Source organism: Sorex fumeus, unplaced genomic scaffold (genome assembly GCF_029834395.1).
Source record: "Sorex fumeus unplaced genomic scaffold, SorFum_2.1 ptg000023l, whole genome shotgun sequence".
In the NCBI taxonomy this organism is placed as follows: Eukaryota; Metazoa; Chordata; class Mammalia; order Eulipotyphla; family Soricidae; genus Sorex; species Sorex fumeus.
In genome coordinates, this window is record NW_026606080.1 from 101328 (window position 1) to 123362 (window position 22035).

Genomic DNA, 22035 nt, shown 5'->3' on the forward strand with positions numbered 1-22035 from the left:
CACACGGACCTATACAGAACCATACATATACCAAAACATGCAAGCATACACAGACACAGACATAGACACACAACGAGACATACAGATACACAGAGATGTACGGGCACACGCACAGTGCACAGAGACATACCCACAGCCATGTGCATGGACACACAGATGCATACAGATTCACAGACATGTACATAGGCACACAACCACACGCACACATAGAGACACACCCACGAACATATGCACAGACACATGGACACTTAGACATATACATATAGACACAGGCACACCCATTGCATATACAGATACATAGGCACATACCCAAAGCACACACATCATCACACATTGGCAGAGATACACACAGAGACTCACACATAAAGAGCCATACATACAGAGACACACAGAAATATACAGAGACACACACGGACTCAGACAAGTGTACACACACTGAGATACATACAGAGACACATGCACGTATGCAGAGAAACACTCATGCTCACACACCAACACACAAATTCACACACAGACTTATGGACACACAGATTCAGAGAGAATTAAGCAAACACATAGACACGTGCACAATAGAGAAATACATATGCACACAGATATATACACAGAAACACACATACCAACACATATATACAGACATATACACATATGCACACATAGCCACACAGCCACACACAGACACACTGAAGACATCCAAACACATGCTTGCACATGGAGACACAAACATATCTTCACACACATGCAGGCACGCATGCATATACATAGACACAAAACATATGCAAACAGACATGCACATACAGACACAAAGACACAAACACACACATATATACACAGACATATGTAAACAGACACACAGATATGCATAGACATAAACACAGACACACACCCAATGCATACACAGAAACACAAACACATACATATACACAGGCACAGAAAAGTAAACAAAATCACAGAAACACTCAGAGACACACAAACATAGATAGGAAAGCACATGCATATAGACATATACAAAGGCACACAGAGACACGCAGATGTGTACATAGACACACAAGCACAAGCACACGTAGACATATGTACAGACAGATATTTACATACTGACACATGTGCACACAGGACATACATAGACATTTATATAGACATATGTGTGTACACACATAGACATAAACACATACACAAATATACGTAGACACACGGATTCACACACATGGACTCCCACAGGCACAGACATATACACAGGCACAGACACACATGCACACACACAGACATAAACAGACACACACAGAAAACATAGATTCACATGCAGATATTTTGACACACATACATATACACAGAAACAAACACATGACAGAGATAACACACAGATGCACACAGAAAGAGACACACAGACATATACAAATACACAGACACGCAGAGACATATAGCCAGACACACAGAGAGATGGACAGATAAACACATGCACACAGAGACATACAGACACATTTACAGATATATACATAGACAAACATATGCACACAGACATACACAGAGACACAGATATATACATGAACAGCTGCATACAGTTACACAGACATACACAGTCACACAGTAACACACGAATGCATACATAGACATAGACACATACATATTCACATATAGTCACACAGTAACAGATATACACACAGGGATATGAAAACACATGCACACACAGGCATAGACACACAGATGCACACAGAGATGTGTACACACATACATATACACAGACACATAAACAAGCCCACGCAGAGACATATACAGAGAAAAACACATGCACAGACACAAGCAGAGACATTTAGACAGAGAGACACAAGACACAACTTGTGCTTATAGGCATACACAAAGAAACACACACATGCACACACATACATACAGACACACACAGACATATACACATGGACAGACTCAGACACACAGACATATACAATGACAGGGCATGAAGTGTAGACATACACACAGACACACACCAGTGTACACACAGAGACAAACACATACATATACGCTGACACAAATATATGCACGTACAGACATACTCATATACGCTCACATTCATACACACATTCAAATGTGCAAGACACAGAGACGTGTACACAGACACATAAAGCACAGAGAAAAATACATAGACATAGACATAATCACACACAGAGACAGGGACATATACAGACACACAAAGACACATATGCTCACATACACAATAATACAGACATACACAGAGACACACAAGTAGAGAAATACATATACATAGAGATACACAACTGTATACATGGGCACACACGTGCACAAAGACACATGAACACAGACATATACACAGACTATAGACTGACACACAATGACAAATACAGATATATACACCGACACACAGCCACATGCACTCACAGTGCTACACACAATGATATACACAACATGTGCACACTCAGACACATAGACTCACAGACATGCAAATATATGTATGTATATATATACACACACACACACACCCCCAATGCACACAGATATACACGGGCATACACCAAGACACAGATAATCACACACAGATACACAGACTCACACAGGCATATAAACAGACACACCTACATGCAGCACAGTCACAACACAGTCTTATACACAGACTCACAACATGTGCACACACAGACACAAACAGATTTTCACAGACACAATGCCATGTGCACACACATCACAGACCCACACAGATATTTAGACAGGCTCATAGAGACACACAATACATATTCACAGACACACTCAATGCACACAAAAACAGACATACTAAAAGACATATAATCACACAGACTTACGCACGCAGACATATACCTAGACACTCCCATGCCACACAGTCACAGCATTGACTTCTGCACAGATTCACAACATGCACACTCACAGACTATGCAGACACACACAGACACAGACAGCCACGTGTACATGCGCACCAACACATTTGCACACACACAGGCATATACAGTCACACATGCATATATAGACATACACAGAAACACACACTAACACGGAGAGAACAAAGACACACAGACACATACACAGACACATACTCCCATGCCAAGCAATCACAACACGGACTTATGCGCAGAATCACAACATGAGCACCAACAGACACAAATACATATAGACACAGACATAGACCGCCACATACACATGCACACTAACTAATGCGTACACACTAACACTGAAAGACAAAGACACATACACACAGACACAGAGACACATGTACACAGGGTCAAAGACACAATGACACAGATATTCAGAAACACAGACATATACACACAAAGTATACACAGATATACATATATAGACAGACACATGAAGGCACACCCATTGCATACAAAGACTCACAGGCATATACCAAAACATACATCATTACTCACGGGCAGAGATACACATAGACACATACACAGACACATACCCACTTGCAACACAGTCACAAGATGGTCTTTTACACAGACCTGCAACATGGGCACAGACAGACACAGACAGGTACACAGATGCACACACATGTACTGACATACACACAGAGATACATAAAACCATATACCAAGAAAGACACGTAACCACACACATATACAGACTCACACAGACACATGTCACACAGTAACATATTGGATTTATGCACAGACTCACACATGCGCACACACACACACAGACAAAAATTGACATCCACAGACATAGACATCCACACACACATGTGCGCACACTGACAGAGACACAGAGGCACACAGAGACACACACATACACAGACAGATATATACATAGATACACAGACACAGTGACACAGACATATACATATACACAGACACACGGACACACATATGGGCACACACAGACCTAGACACATATATACACAGACACCCAGTGCATAGATGAATACATACATATGCATATGTGAAGACACACATAATGGCACAGATACAGAGACTCAGACATATAAACAGATACACATGCGCACAGACACATGCGCAAGCAGGCATATACAGAGACACACAGAGACACACCAGACATATACACAGATACAGACACACACACATATACATAGACACACAGGCAGAAGACACATACACAGACACAGAGATGACACATGTGCACACAGGAGTGCACATGAACATATACACAAACATTCACAGATATATAGGCAGATACAAACAGACACACAACTATTATACAGAGACATACCCAGTGCACATACAGATACACACAGGCATATAACAAGACACATACATAATTTCACAGAGATACACACACACACAAACTCAGACTTATTCACAGACCCAGGCCCATGTGCATAGACAAATTTGCAAACACAGCAACATATGTAAATACACACAGACACGTACAACACACAGATCACAAACTCCTACAGAAACACACACGCACACAAAGACATACACAGATGTATGCATAGAATCAAAGGCATGCATATATGTACATAAACACACAGATTCAATGACACAGACGTACACAGAGACACAGACATATAGACAGATACACAAATAAATATACACAAACACACCCAGTGCACATACAGATACACAGGCATGTACCAAGACACACATGCACTCAGAGAAACACAGACACATTCAGTGATACACAGATACACACAGACATATACATAGGTGCATACATACGCAGACACATATACATATAGACTATAGTCACACACGTGCTCAGACACAGTGACACACAAAATCACACAGACATCTATACAAAGATACAAAGACACACATACATAGACACACACAGACACAGTGACACCGACATATGCACTTATCCACATAGGCATAAACACAAATACATATAGACAGACACAGACATGCAAATATATAAACACAGACACACCCAGTGCACACACAGATACACAGGCAGATACCAAGACACACACGGACCCACAGACACATGCAGAGATAAACACATACACACGTACATAGGTGCACACATGCACATAGACACATGCATACACATACACTTACAGACTATATATACACACACACATGCTCACAGACACAGCAACACACAAAGTCATACAGACATATACAAAGATACAAAGACACACATATATACATAGACACACAGATACAATGACACAGATATATACACAGACACACACAGAGATATAGACAGACATGCAAATAGACATACACAAACATACCCAAAGCATACACACAGATACACACAGGCATATCACAAGACACAAATAATCACTCACAGAGATTTACACAGACTCACATAGACATATATCCACAGACACACATGCAGCACAGCCACATCATGGACATATACAGAATCACAACATGGACACATGAGACTCAAAGAGACATAGACACATATAGACATAAACAGCCACGCATATGCGCACAGGCACATTTGCACACACACAGACATATATGCGACATGTGTGCACACACATTGACACATAGAGACTTTGACAGACAGTGATACTGATACATATACAAAGACACAGGCTATACACAGACACACAAACATGTGCACATACAGAAGAACACAGATATACACAGCCACAGACTTAGACATACAATCTATACACAGACACACCCAATGCAAATAGATACACAGGCATATACGAAGACACACATAATACACACAGAGATACAGACTTACATAGACATATACACAGACGCATTCATATGCAGCACAGTCACAGCACGAACTTACACCACGATCACAACATGTACACACAAAGACACACAAGACGTATATACAGCCACACACATGTGCATAGACACATGTGCATACACAGACCTATATACTGACTAAATATACACACATGGACACACAATAATAGTCATGTAGACACACAAAGCACACACATAATTTGACGCACATATACATAGACACAACCAGAATGACACATTCACACTGGCATATACACAGACACACATACGCAAACACACAAGCACACTTGGACCTATACACAGATATAGACAGACACACAGACATAAAAATATATACACACAGAAACACCCAGTGCACACAGATACACATAGGCTCACAACATATGCACACAGACAGAAACAGACATATACACAGACACACAGACATATACATAACCACACACAGACAAATGTGCAAACAGACATATACAGACACATGCGTACATAGACACACATATTCACATACACATATCCGCACACTAACACAGAGACACAGACACAAAGACACACAAAGCCATGTACACAGACACACATATATGCTCATGCATAAGCATGCATATACACAGATATACACAGACACTGGTATATATAAAGACACGTATGTGGACACACCCACATGCAGCACCATCACAACACAAACTTACACACATTCACAACATTCGCACGCATAAAAATTGGCATACACAGACAAACATAGGCATACACACATGTGCTCACACAGGCATATACAGACACACACTTATACACAGACATAGATGTGCACACAAAACCACTGACACACACAACATATACAGACACACAAATACACAGAATTATACACAGATGCCTACACTTACACACAAAAAGACAGACACAGAGCTATATAAACAGACACAAACATGCACACAAACACAACAGAGATATACAGACACATGTACATGCAGACACAGAACAGACATACACACAGATTCAGACACAGACATATATCCAAACACACGCATGCACACACACTAACAGACACACAGTTATGTATATATACACATGTATGTATATATGTATTACATACAGACACACACACATTCACACATACATGCACAGACAAGAACATGTACACAGGCACAGATAGATATACTGACACACATCCAGAGACACATGAATATATATACAGACACAGTGACAGGCACACACAGACACATGCATGTGCACAAATATACCAGACATATAGACACAAAAGACATATACTCAGCCACATACATGCGCACGCAGACACACACGACATATACAGACACAAGTGCGCCCACACACAACATGTCCACAGACTGACAGAGGCATATCAAGAGCACACATTACACACAGATACATACATAGACACACAGACTCAGCCACACAGTTACACACAGACATATACACAGACACACAGATATGTACACAGACACAGAGAAACAAACATTCACATACACAAGTACATATACATAGAGAATCAGATATGCACAGACATATACAACACATGCACATGCTCACCCATGGACTCTGGGAGGTACGCACAGACACAAAGATGCACAGACATATACAGAGACACACAGATGTATATATAGACACATTACACATGTGCACAGACACATGAACAAATAAACAAAACACACACATCACATACAGATATATACACAGATGCACACGTATGCACCACACAGATTTACAGACATGCACCCAGAGACACACATAGACGTGCCCTTGTGCACACACATATACACAGACACGTGCTCACAGAGACATACAGACACACAGAAACGCACAACGCACCCATGCACACACAGACATACCCATAGGCACACAGAAGCATGCTCACAAAAACATACACACAAAGAAGACACACAGACTTGTACACAGACACAAATGTTCACGCTCAGAGATATAGACACAGAGACATATACACAGACATGTGTACATGCATGCATACACAGACATATACACAGATACAGAGACTTATATATAGATACACAGTTGCATACACATACACACAGACATACACAAAGCTACACACCTTCCCCACTGTACTTTGACTCCGGCCCTGGTCCCGATCTGTACACTTGACTGCGTCTTCTAAGCTGCTCTGTAAGCTGTGTGCTGAGTGTCCCTTCCTTGCAGTGGGGTCTGTGCGCCAGAGTCTCTGTGCATATTGTCCCGCGACTACAGGCTCACTTGTGCCGGAATGTTTAGAAAAGAGGCAGCCGTTCCCTTGTCATGGGAGGCCCGGTCCTTTGGATCCCCTGGATGAATCTCTCTTCTCCTGCCTTGACTCAGTAGGTAAGTAGAAGCATCTCTTTTTCCCCAAGAGGTGGACACACGGAAATAGACACATACATGCACACAAATACAAACACAGACATATCTACAGAAACACAGGTACAAACACATGCACACACAGACATATACAGACACAGAGATATATACACACATGCATAGACACACACATGCATACACACAGACAAATACAAAGTCACACGCAAGTACACAAACATACACACAGACTTATAGACAGACACATCTACTTACACATACAGAGTGGATACAGACACAAACACATGTGCTTGCACACAGACACATATACAGGCACAAGCACATGTTCACACTGACATACACAGATACTCAGACATATACAAATGGAACACACACATGCGCACACATAGACATATTCAGTCAGATACAGACATATGCAGTCACACCCAGACACACACGTACATCACGGGTAACTTGCCAGGCTCTGCTGTATGGGTGGGATATCCTCGGTAGCTTGCCAGGCTCTCCGAGAGGGGCGGAGGCTCTGAGCTTATATTGGCGAGCCGAGGTGGTTTGTGGGTGTGTCTCCCACAGACCTAACTTTTGGCCCTTTAATCTCCTGGTAAACTTGGCCCCAAGTTGTTGGGGTCTGGCCAAAGCTGCCATCAGGTCAGCCTGTACATGTACACACATAGACATACATAGACACAAACATGCACACACAGACACAGACATGCACAATCTAAGAGTCACACAGACATATACAAAGAAATATACAACATGTAGACCCACAGATAGCACAGAAATATACAGACTCACACATGTGGGCACACACAGACACACAGAGAAATATACACACAGACACACAGAGAAACAGACATATATACTGAAATATGCACACACACAGACACAGATATAGACAGATACAATCACAATGCACACAGACACATATACAAACACATACATATGAATAGAGATACAGTTATCTAAGTAGACACAATCACAAGACACACTGACACAAAGGTATGTGCACATACACATAGACATGTATACATGTATACAGATACAAATATGCACTCACAGACAAGATATATACACAGAGAAATGCATAGACACACATAAATGTACACATTGACATACATTCTCACAGACGTGAACACACATAGAAATATATATAGACATATAGATATATAAGTAGATACACAGCCAAATGCATATAGTGGCACTGACATACACAAACACACACATGTTTACACACAGACATTACACACACATATACAGTCACACAGATACCGCACGAACAAATTATATTTATGCAGAAACATACAGGCATTCACACAGACACACGTGCATACATGGAAATGCAACATAGACACACAGACACATGCACAGACAGATATATACATAGGCACATGCACACAGATGCATACACACATCTACACAGACACAAGCGTCGAGATATACAGACACACATTCATATACACTTGACAAATGCACATGCAGACATACACATGCACACATAGTCATACAGAAACACAGAGGCATATAGATCAAGACAGAAATAGACACAGACATATACATATAGACAGCATATGTGTACACAGGCATAGAGACATACACATAGACACACACTTGCACACACACTAAAACATAGACACATATATACACAACAAGCAGAGACTCACAGATACAGAGGCACAAAGATACATGCATAGTCACACAGACACAACAACACATAGACACACACATGCACAGACTTATGCAGACATACACAGACACAAACAAATGCAGACACAACAAAGACATATAACACAAACACATATTCATGTACACACATGTAAAGACGCAAATGCACACACAGAAATATAAACAGAGACACACCCCCCCCATGCACACACATGCCCTGACATATAGACACACACATATGTACACACATACAAAAAATAGACACACACAGACATATACAGACACACATGTGCATTGATAGACGTATACACAGACACAGACATCCGAACCTGCATGCACAAACATGCACACAGACATTTACACAGACAAAAACAGATACACACGTGCAACACATCAGAAAACAGACCTATACACACATGCGTGCACAGACACACATGCACACACAGAAACTGACACACAGACATAAACCCAGAAATGTACAATAGACACACACAGATATATGCACACTGAGGGGCTAACATGCAAATACACACAGGCATATACACAGACATAAACCCACATATACACATACAACAAACATCCACAGTCTCAGAGACGCATAGACATATAGACTTACACACGTGCCCACCCACAGAAACACAGAGGCATGCACATATATACGTGGACACACAGACAAATGCACACACACAGATACACACAGACACACATAGACATAGACACATACATATACAGACATACAAATGCAAAATCACACACATGTATACTCAGACACACATTCACACAGACACAACGTGAGCAAAGGTAAATGAATGCAGATATATACACATAATGACTTATAGACAAGCATGCAGGTATATATACACATCCATATGTACACAGATTCACACTGACATATACACAGATACATGCATGTACCAACAGACACATGCAAATGTAGACACACAGAGAAACGAACAGTGCCATACAGAGACAGACACAGATATGTATATACACACAGAAACACAGAGGTGTACACACAGACATGCAGAGACTTATACACAGACACACACACAGACAAAAGAAATATGCACAGACACACAAAGACTCAGATATATAGAGATATATAGACACAGACACACAGAGGCATATACACAAATGCACCCATGTATACAGACACAATTCATACACATGCATACACAGACACAGACATGTACACAAACATCCACAGACATACACACATGCATACACACGTTTGCAGAGACATATACACACAGTGTGCACATATATGAACATACAGACACACAGACATATGTAAAGGCACAAAAGTATGCAATGATAGACACACACCTAAACACAGAGACACACATGTGCACACAGACATATACAAAGACACACATAGAGGGATACCCAGACATACAGACACAATCTCACACCCAGTGCATACAGAGATACACATACGTATACACAGAGAGACATATGTGCAGACACAGACCCACATGCACACACATAAATACAACACAGACATATACAGAGACAGAGACACACACATATATAGTGAGTCCTATGCACAGACACAGACATACACAGATGCACACACCTGTGCAGACACAGACATATACACAGCCCTACACCCACATGCAGACACAAATACATAGACACATATGTATGTATACACAAACACAAACATATGCACACACAGACACAGACATACAGAGACTCAGACATAAACACATGCACACAGGCAAAACACACATACAGACTCACACAAGTGCACATACACAGAAAAAATACACAGACACGGACAGACAAAATGAACACAGACACACGCAGACATTTGTAAACACAGGTACACAGATATACACAGGTATACACAGATAAACAGATGAATAAACCGACACACACATACAAGGACACACATACCCAAATAAGAAACAAGCACACAAAATGGACACACGCAGACATCTACACAGACATACACCCCCCCGCACACACATATACGCATAGATATACGCAGATGTACAGAGACACATGTGTACATAGACATACACAGTGAGCTCACAGGCACCCACATGCACACAGAGGCACTTACACTCACATGCACATACATACATATACACTCATATACATGTGTACACACAGCACAGACTACATACATAAAGACACTCATATACACAGATTCACATTGCTATGCTTACAGGAACACATATGCACTCATACAGACACACATAGAAAGACACTTGCACACAGAAATGACAGACAACACACACAAATAGACACAAACCCACACTGACACACACACATAAGCACCTATAGATACACACATGCACATAACCAGACATATACAAAGACACACAGAGACAAACATATGAATAGACACACAAACACAGTGGTAGACACACAGACATACACACGGACACAGACGGAGACACACAGACATATCCATAGACATATAGCTACATTGACACACACACAGTCATAGATGCAGAGATACACAGACATAAACACACGCATAGAAACACAAAGACATATACATATCTACACAGACACACATGCACACAGAGACCCACACACAGACATATACACTTATATGCAATCACACACAAATAGACATATATACAGACACACAGAGAACACTTGTACACACAAAAACCCAGACACACAGACAAATACACAGACATATGAAAATGTATACACAGAGACACATATATACAGACACACTTAACATGTACATACAGACACACATATACTCATAGACATAGGCACAGACATACTTGCATGCACACAAGCACATATAAACAGACACAGACATATATATAGTCAGAAACACAGATATTCATAGACACAGACACACATGCATACACACAAATATATACAAAGAAAAACGAACATACACAGAGACTCACACAGACATATACACACACAGAGCTACAATATGTACATATATATAGACTTAAGTGCACAGACTGGAACAGACACACAGATACATAGATACACATAGACTCAATCATACAAACACAGAAATAACAGACACGCAGACATATACAGATACACATGCTAACTCACACTTACTAAACACATTAACTCATACACAAACAGAGATAAGTACACAGAGATGTACGTGCACATACACAGACAAAACGTATACATGTAGACACATGCACACACACTGATATACGCTAACACATGCAGACATATATATAGATACAGAAGTATAGAAACAGATATGTACACAAACAGGCATATTCAGACACATGCGCACACAGACATGCACACTAGCACAGGCACAATATATGATATATACACAGAAATATACATAGACACATGCATACAGAGAACAACACAAATATACATAAACACATAGCTACATGCTCACACGGACATATACATGTACACACAGACATCCCCACAATCAAATCACACATACATAGGAAAATGTACACACAAGTGACATATATATGTATATACAAAGACACACAGATGCATAGGCACACACATATGTACAGAAAGACAGACCCATGCACAAAGAGACACAGACATATATACAGACATACACAGAGACCCTCACATACATATATGCACACACATTCACACTCAAAAACACAGACACGTATATGGACACAGATATACAAAGACACACACATGCACACACAGAGCCACACAGAATGACACAGATACATAGGCATGCACACATACTATTTATACACAGACATCAGACATACTCATACACAAAAATCATATGCATAGAAACATAACATGCATACACAGATATATACACAGACACATGCACATAGACCCACACAGATATATACACATACATACAAGCACACACAAACACGTAGACATTTACACAGACACACATGCACACACAGACAACAGACGTATGACACATAGACTCAGACACACACAGACATACACAAACACATAAAAATATGCAGAGACAGACATATATATATACAGACACACACTTACATGCATGCACACATAAGAACATATAGACACAGAAATATGTATAGACACAAACATACCCAGATATATTCAGAGACACACAGAGACACACACTCATACATACACAGAGATGAATGTAAATACAGAGACACAAACATACACAGAGACTTACACAGACTTTACAAAGACACATACCCTTTGGGGCTGGAGTGATAGTAGAGTGGTTAGGGAGTTTGCCTTGCACACAGCAGACCTGGGTTCGATCCCTGTTATCCCATATGGTCCCACCAGAACTGCCAGGAGTAACCCCTGAGCATAGCTGGGTGTGACCCAAAAAGCAAAAAAAAAGATACATACCCACATGCACACACACAGATACAACATGGACATATACACAGACTTACATGCGCACAGACATGAACATACAAAGAGACACATATACATACATACCCATAGACAATAATCACAGACCTAGACATATACACAGACATGCAGACATAAACACACATAGTTGTACACATACACACAAACACACAACACAGATTTAGACACAGACACAGACATATACAAGAGTCACAGATGCACACACAGACATACACAGCAACAGAGACATATATAACAGATATACAACTATGCACACAGACACACATATGCAAACACAAACATATATACACACTTAGAGACACACAAAAATACACATGCTCACAGACACACATGGACATATACATAGGTACTTCTTTTTGCGTACATGTGCATGAATACACTGACATACGAAGACACAGAAACACAGAAACAGACATACACAGACACACACCCATATGCACACACAGAGATACAGAGACATATACACAGACACACATGGAACCACACACAGACATATAAGAGACACACAGAGACATATACTCAGACACACATGCAAAAGACACAAACGTATACGTACACACAGCATATACACAGAAACCACACATGTGTACAAAAACACAGGCATATACAGACACACAGAAAGACATATACCTAGACACACACGGTCACATACATAAACACAAATACATGTACAAAGACACACACATATAAAAACAGATGCACATAATGATAACACACATATACACTGAGACACCTGGGCACAAACAAGTGCATAAACACATATTCATGTGCACACACAGATTCACACACAGTTGTGTACACAGACACACACAATCACATAGACATAGACACGCAGCAACATACAGACACATGCATGCACATAATACACAGACATACACAGACATGTACACAGAGACCACAACACACGTGCCCACAAAGACACAGACATATACCAAGACATAACACCCAGTGTACACACAAACACAAGATATAGATACGCACATGTCACATGTACATAGATAATAGACAGGAACACACAGACTCGACACACAATAGACATATATCCAGACAAACACAGACACAGAGAAACACAGGTATACACACAGAGGGGCACATAAAACAATGCACACAGAGATATACATGTCCACAGAGATGCATGCACATGCAGGTATATACAGAAACATACATGTGCACACAAAGATAAATATACAGACACATACACACAGAAGAATACACAGTCACACACATGCATGCAGAGACACACAGATACACAGACACAAATAGATGCACACCAGTGTGCACATACACACACAGATATACACAGACCCACATGCGCAAACGCAGACCTATAGACACAAAGACCCATTCATCAACTCACACACATGCTTCCACAGTCACACAGACATACACACAGATGCACACCCACATTCACACAGACATAGACAGAGACAGAAATGCACATATGCATTCACGGATACATATGCAAACACACATGCACACATAACAGATTATACACGCACAATTAGACACAGACATAAATATACAAATTCACCTGCATACATAGATGTAAGCAGCGACGTATACACATATTTGCATATGCATAGACACTGACTCACAGGTGTAAACACAGCCATACACACATGTGCACACAGTCACTCACAGACATATATATCAAGACACAGAGTCATATACACAGACATATATATGCATGCATTCACATAAAAACACATCTGCACACCTATGAACACAAACATATATAACTGACACACATATGTGTAGACTGACACACAGAAACATATACATATACAAACCTACTTCACATATAGAGACACACATATAGACACACAAACATGCATACTTAGACACACATGCGCGCACACGGACATACAGTCACAGGCACACAAAGAGACATGGACATATATGCAGATACACAGAGATGCACATATGTATCCATAGAGACACACACATATGCACAGACACAGGAACAGAGACATATACACAGCCATACACAGATACATACATGTACCTAAGGACATCTACAAATGCACGTGCATACATATAGCCATACAGATGCATACCCAGAGACACACACATATATACAGATATGCAGACACATACATGCTGAAACAGACAGGCAGACACACATTTAGAAAAACAAAGAATGTAAATACATATACACAGACACAACCAATGCACATGCAGATACATGCACAACATATGCAAAGATAGACATACCCACACACAGACATAGAGAAACATGCACAGACTCACACAAACATATACACGGTCACACACATGCGCAAAGAAACATGTGCACAAACACATGCAGCAGACATATACACGGACACACGAAAATATTCAGACATGTGCACACAGATACATGAATACACATACCTGTATAAACACACACGTATATATAGACATACACAGACACACATATACCTGCACCTGCACACAGGTATATACATAGCAACACACAGACATATAGACCCACACATAGACGCCCAAACACCTGACACAGAGACATAAATAGTATGTTCAGATAATCACAGATAGACATACAGACACACACGTGTACTCAAATCTACACTAGGACATACACATGTGCAAACACACACATACACAGACACTATGCCAATATAGAGATGCACAGATATAAACATAGAAACACACAATTGAATATACACAGACACTCATGCACACATACAGACACAGACACATAGAGACATATACAGACATTTACACATCCACATCCACACAGAAACACATAGACACCAAGAAACACACAGAGATATATACATACTATCATACACAAACACCCCTATTGTACACACAGTCACACACATACAGGACACAAACACACGCGACACAGACATACACACAGACACCCACATTGCACACACAGACAACAGACATATGTACAGACATACAAAGAAAGATGGATCCATAGACACAACAGACATTTCACACAGAAACACATAGATAAATGCACAGACGTAGACACATACCTACACACAGAAAATTCACTTACCCACAGACTCAGAGATTCACAGACATACAGAGACACACTGAGGCACACTAATATATACATAGACACAGAGTCAGAGAACTGCAATATGCAGTCACATATATGCAACCATATTCACAGAGACATATACACACACCCACACGCACACACAGACTCGCAAAGACACATGAAGAGACACATATACACAGAATTGCACATGCACACACAGACACACAGAGACATATACAGAGACACCTATATGGTAACACAGACACACAGCCGTTTCATTCACAGACATATAGTCACACACATGTACAGAGAAATTCACATATACATACAGACATATACAGACACATGCACACACAGCAGACGTATACTTGCATAGATATGTGCATATACACATTCACATACTACAGATAGATACACACAAACAGATAAAGAGACATATTCACAGACACACATACACACACTGACACAGACTCCCAGACACACAAGGAGACACACAGCCATATCCACAGACCAACAGACACAGATATATCCATAGACACACATGTGCATGGACAGCCATACAGACACACATTCCCAGATACACAGATGTATACACACACACCCGTGCACACACAGACATATAGAAACACATAGAAGTATATACAGACACACATATGCACTCACACAAGTATATACAGACATAGACATACACACAGATACATAGAAACAGACATACATATGCACACTGTCACACACAGACATATACACAGAAATATACAGACCCACACAGAGAGACACACGGATGTACACATACAAAGACATATATATGAGAATGAGAAACATATACAGACACGCAGAGACTTAAGACATTCACACAGGCACAGACAACTACATGCTCACACAGACACACTTGTGAACACATATGTGAACACACATATACACAGACATGTAAACACACATACACAAAGAGAGACATACACCCAGTGCATACACAAATACAAAAATGTACACTGAAACATATGTACGGACACACACAGTCATGTACACACATGTAGACACTCAGACATGTACACAGACTAATACACATATACACAGATATGCACACACAGACATACACAGACAAATGTAGAAAAACAAACACAGATCAATATGCACAGACTTAGGCATATTACACAGACAAACACACATGCGCACAGACATGCAATGGAGACATACACAGACACAAATATTCAGACATGAATGCACAGATACATGAAAACAAAGACATACACTATCACACACAGATACTCATATAGACATACACAGACAACACACACACTCACCCAAACACATGACATGCAGACATAAATAGTACACTCAGACACTTTCAGATGGACATACAAATATCCACAGACACACACAATCACTCAGATATGCACACACATTGAAACACAGAGACACACTTATGACAACATACTTATACAGACACACAGAGATATACACATAGACACAATCAAATATATGCACACACATACACGTACAGACACACAGACATATAGACAGACACAGACATATACTCATATACACAGAAACATATACACAAAGTAATACCCAGAGATATACACATTATCATGTATAGAGACACACCCTCAGTGTATGCGTAGGGTCACACAGATACATGTACACAGACACAGACATGCACACACAGACACACACGTGCACTCATACAGACACAACACAGTTGTACACAGAATTATAACTGTGCACACAGACAACAGACATATATAATCACATGCAGAGAAATAAAGATATATATGTAGACACACAGACATATCACACAGAAACACATACATGTATACCCAGACGCAAACATAGACACATACATACACACAAAATTCACATACACACAGAACAGAGAGACACACAGACATATACAGTCACACTGAGACACACTAATAGATAGATACAGAGTCAGAGAAATACAATATACATACACAGACACAAACATATATACAGATATACTATCTTACACAGACATACACGCATACCCATATGCACACAGATTCGCAAAGACACATGAAGAGACACATGTAAGCAGAAATGCTCATATACACACAGATATATATATATAGGGAGAGACTCACATATGTTAACACGGAGACACAGACACACAACCGGTCCATACACAGACATACAGAGTCACACATGTACACAGAAATGCATATATACATAGACACTTATGTGTGCACACAGATGCAGATATGTATTCAGACACGTGCACACACAATAGACATACACTCTCACAGATGTGAACATAGACACACATGCACACACACAACATATACATACACATAGAAACAGATAAACACATATACACAGATACGTGTGCACACACTGATGCAGACACATCAGACACACAAAGACACAGACACGTACAGAGACACCCAGATATATTCAGAGACACATACATGCTCGTAGACAGTATTACAGACACACACCCAGAGATAGACATATGCATACACACACAGACACCCATGCGTACACATAGACATACAGAAACAAATAGAAGTGTGCAAAGACACAGGCACACTCACAAATATACACATAGATATAGACATATACACAGATAAACAGACACCGACACACTGTCAAGCACAGACATATACACAGAAATACACAGACCCACACAGACACAGAGACACACACAAACGTACACATACAAAGACACGCACATAAAAATGAGATAGACATATGCAGACACACATACAACAAAGCCATTCACACAAATACATGCTCACACAGACACATGCTTGTGAACATACATATGCAGACACATAGACATAGAGACACAGGTACACAAATACACAGGTACACAAATACACATGCACAGAGACAGACATACACATATATACACAAACCAACATGCACACACACAAATATAAAAGATGTTCTCAAAGACAGCAAAGACACACAGGCACATGTAAGTACACAGACACGTACATAGATTAACACATATGTACACAAAGATGTACACAGAGACATATAGACATATACAGACAAATGCATAGAAGCACAAATGAGCATACGCACCTGCACATATGGACACACAGACGTATTCATACAGAGACACATACAGACACACAAATGCACACACAGACACAGATAGCCTTATACACAGATACACCCATATACACAGAGACCCAAGACAAATGCACAAACACCCACATGAACACAAAGGGCACAAATGTAAACACAGAAATTTGCATTTACAAATATAGGCACATACAACAGAAAAATACACAGACTCTGACACACAACTGCACATACAGATGTATACGGACATATACACAGATACACAACTTACTCACAGACACATTGACGTACACACAGATATACACAGACACACAATCAGATGTATATCCAGACACTGAGACATGCACAGACACAAAAAGACATACATAGACATACACAGAGATTTTACAGATGCAGCATGCACAAGGAAAGGCTCACAGACATATACAGAGAATCATACCCACATGTACATACACTGACACAACATAGAGATATACACAGACACATATACACATGCACATACAGACGTACACACACATACAATACACAGATATGTATCCATACAGAGACACAGATTGCACACTTGGACAACACACATGTGCACAGACACATACACATACAAACATAGACACACAAAATGACAGATATATACACAGAATATATGCACAGGCATACATACATATACACAGATTCACAGCAGATATATACATGTACACATAGACATGATCACACAGACACACACAGAGATATACACATACTCATATACATGTGCACAGAGACATTTAACATATACAAAGATACATTTGCACTCATACAGACACATACAAACATATACAGAGACATGCACAGATATACACAGATGTATACAAAGACAGAACACATGAGCACACACAAACATACACAGACACACACACTTACACACAGGGGCACACAAAGACATTCACCCATACACACAGACACATACACACACATGACGTTCACAGACACAATCCCGTATGTACACACAAAGACAATCTACAGACATATACACAGACTCACTGTGGCCATACTGGTTGGAAGGGGTGCAGTCCCTCAGTCCTTGCCCTCTGTATGCAGGCGCCGGCGTTTCCTGAGCAGCAGTGAGGAAGGTCGTGCTGTCATCGTCCAGAGGAGTTCCACAACGGCCCTGGAACACACGTGTGTGGTGGGACTCAGCCCTGGCACCGTGTCTGCGCTGCTGGTAAGCTGGGGGACAGTGTCCGCACCCTCTGTCCATCTGCAGCTCTGACTGGAGCACACTGACCACACCCACCTCCGCCCCGCTGTCGGGCCTCTTCTGCAGAGATTTTACAGACTTGTTCTCCCTCTTCCCATACACAGAGACAGAACACACACACCACAGACACACACACACAGACATATACAGAGACACAAACATGTATACACAGGCACATAGACATAAAGCACAGACAAAGCATACACACAGAGACACACCGATATATACAGAGGCACGTACACCTGCATACACGAGACATAAACACACAGATGCACACAAACAGACACATCTATGCACACACAGAGACATAAACATATACAAACACATACAGAGCCACACATGCGCACACACACAGGCATATACACACAGTGACACTTATGCACACAGATTGACGTTCACTATGAAACATGTATATACAGAGACACAGATATATACAGAGGCACATATACACACGCAGAGACACACATGTATATAGACACATGAACACACGCAACGACACATGTATAGAGACACATGCACTCACACAGACATACACAGACATTTGCACAGAAAAACACATGCACACACAGACACATATATGCACACGCAGAGATACACAAACACACACATACATAGGCACCAAGCATGCACACACAGACATATAAACATAGATACAAAGACATAAACATGCAGATAGATACACAGAACTATACACAAACACAAATACATATTCTTTCACTGAGATCCTCAGACATATACACATAGATAGATACACACAAAAACACAGAAATATACTCACATACAAACACACATGCAGACATAGGCATATAGACATATTCCCACAC

General features: G+C 40.5%; 1 long non-coding RNA gene across 2 annotated transcripts in view; it reads left to right on the plus strand.

Moving 5' to 3' along the window:
• LOC130023315 (uncharacterized) overlaps window positions 1–22035 on the plus strand; it is a 168616-nt gene that overhangs the window by 15501 nt on the left and 131080 nt on the right. For both annotated transcript variants that reach the window (XR_008792450.1, XR_008792451.1), the window contains exon 2: window positions 21052–21107. This is a non-coding gene — a long non-coding RNA (uncharacterized LOC130023315). The remainder of the gene's footprint in view (window positions 1–21051; window positions 21108–22035) is intronic.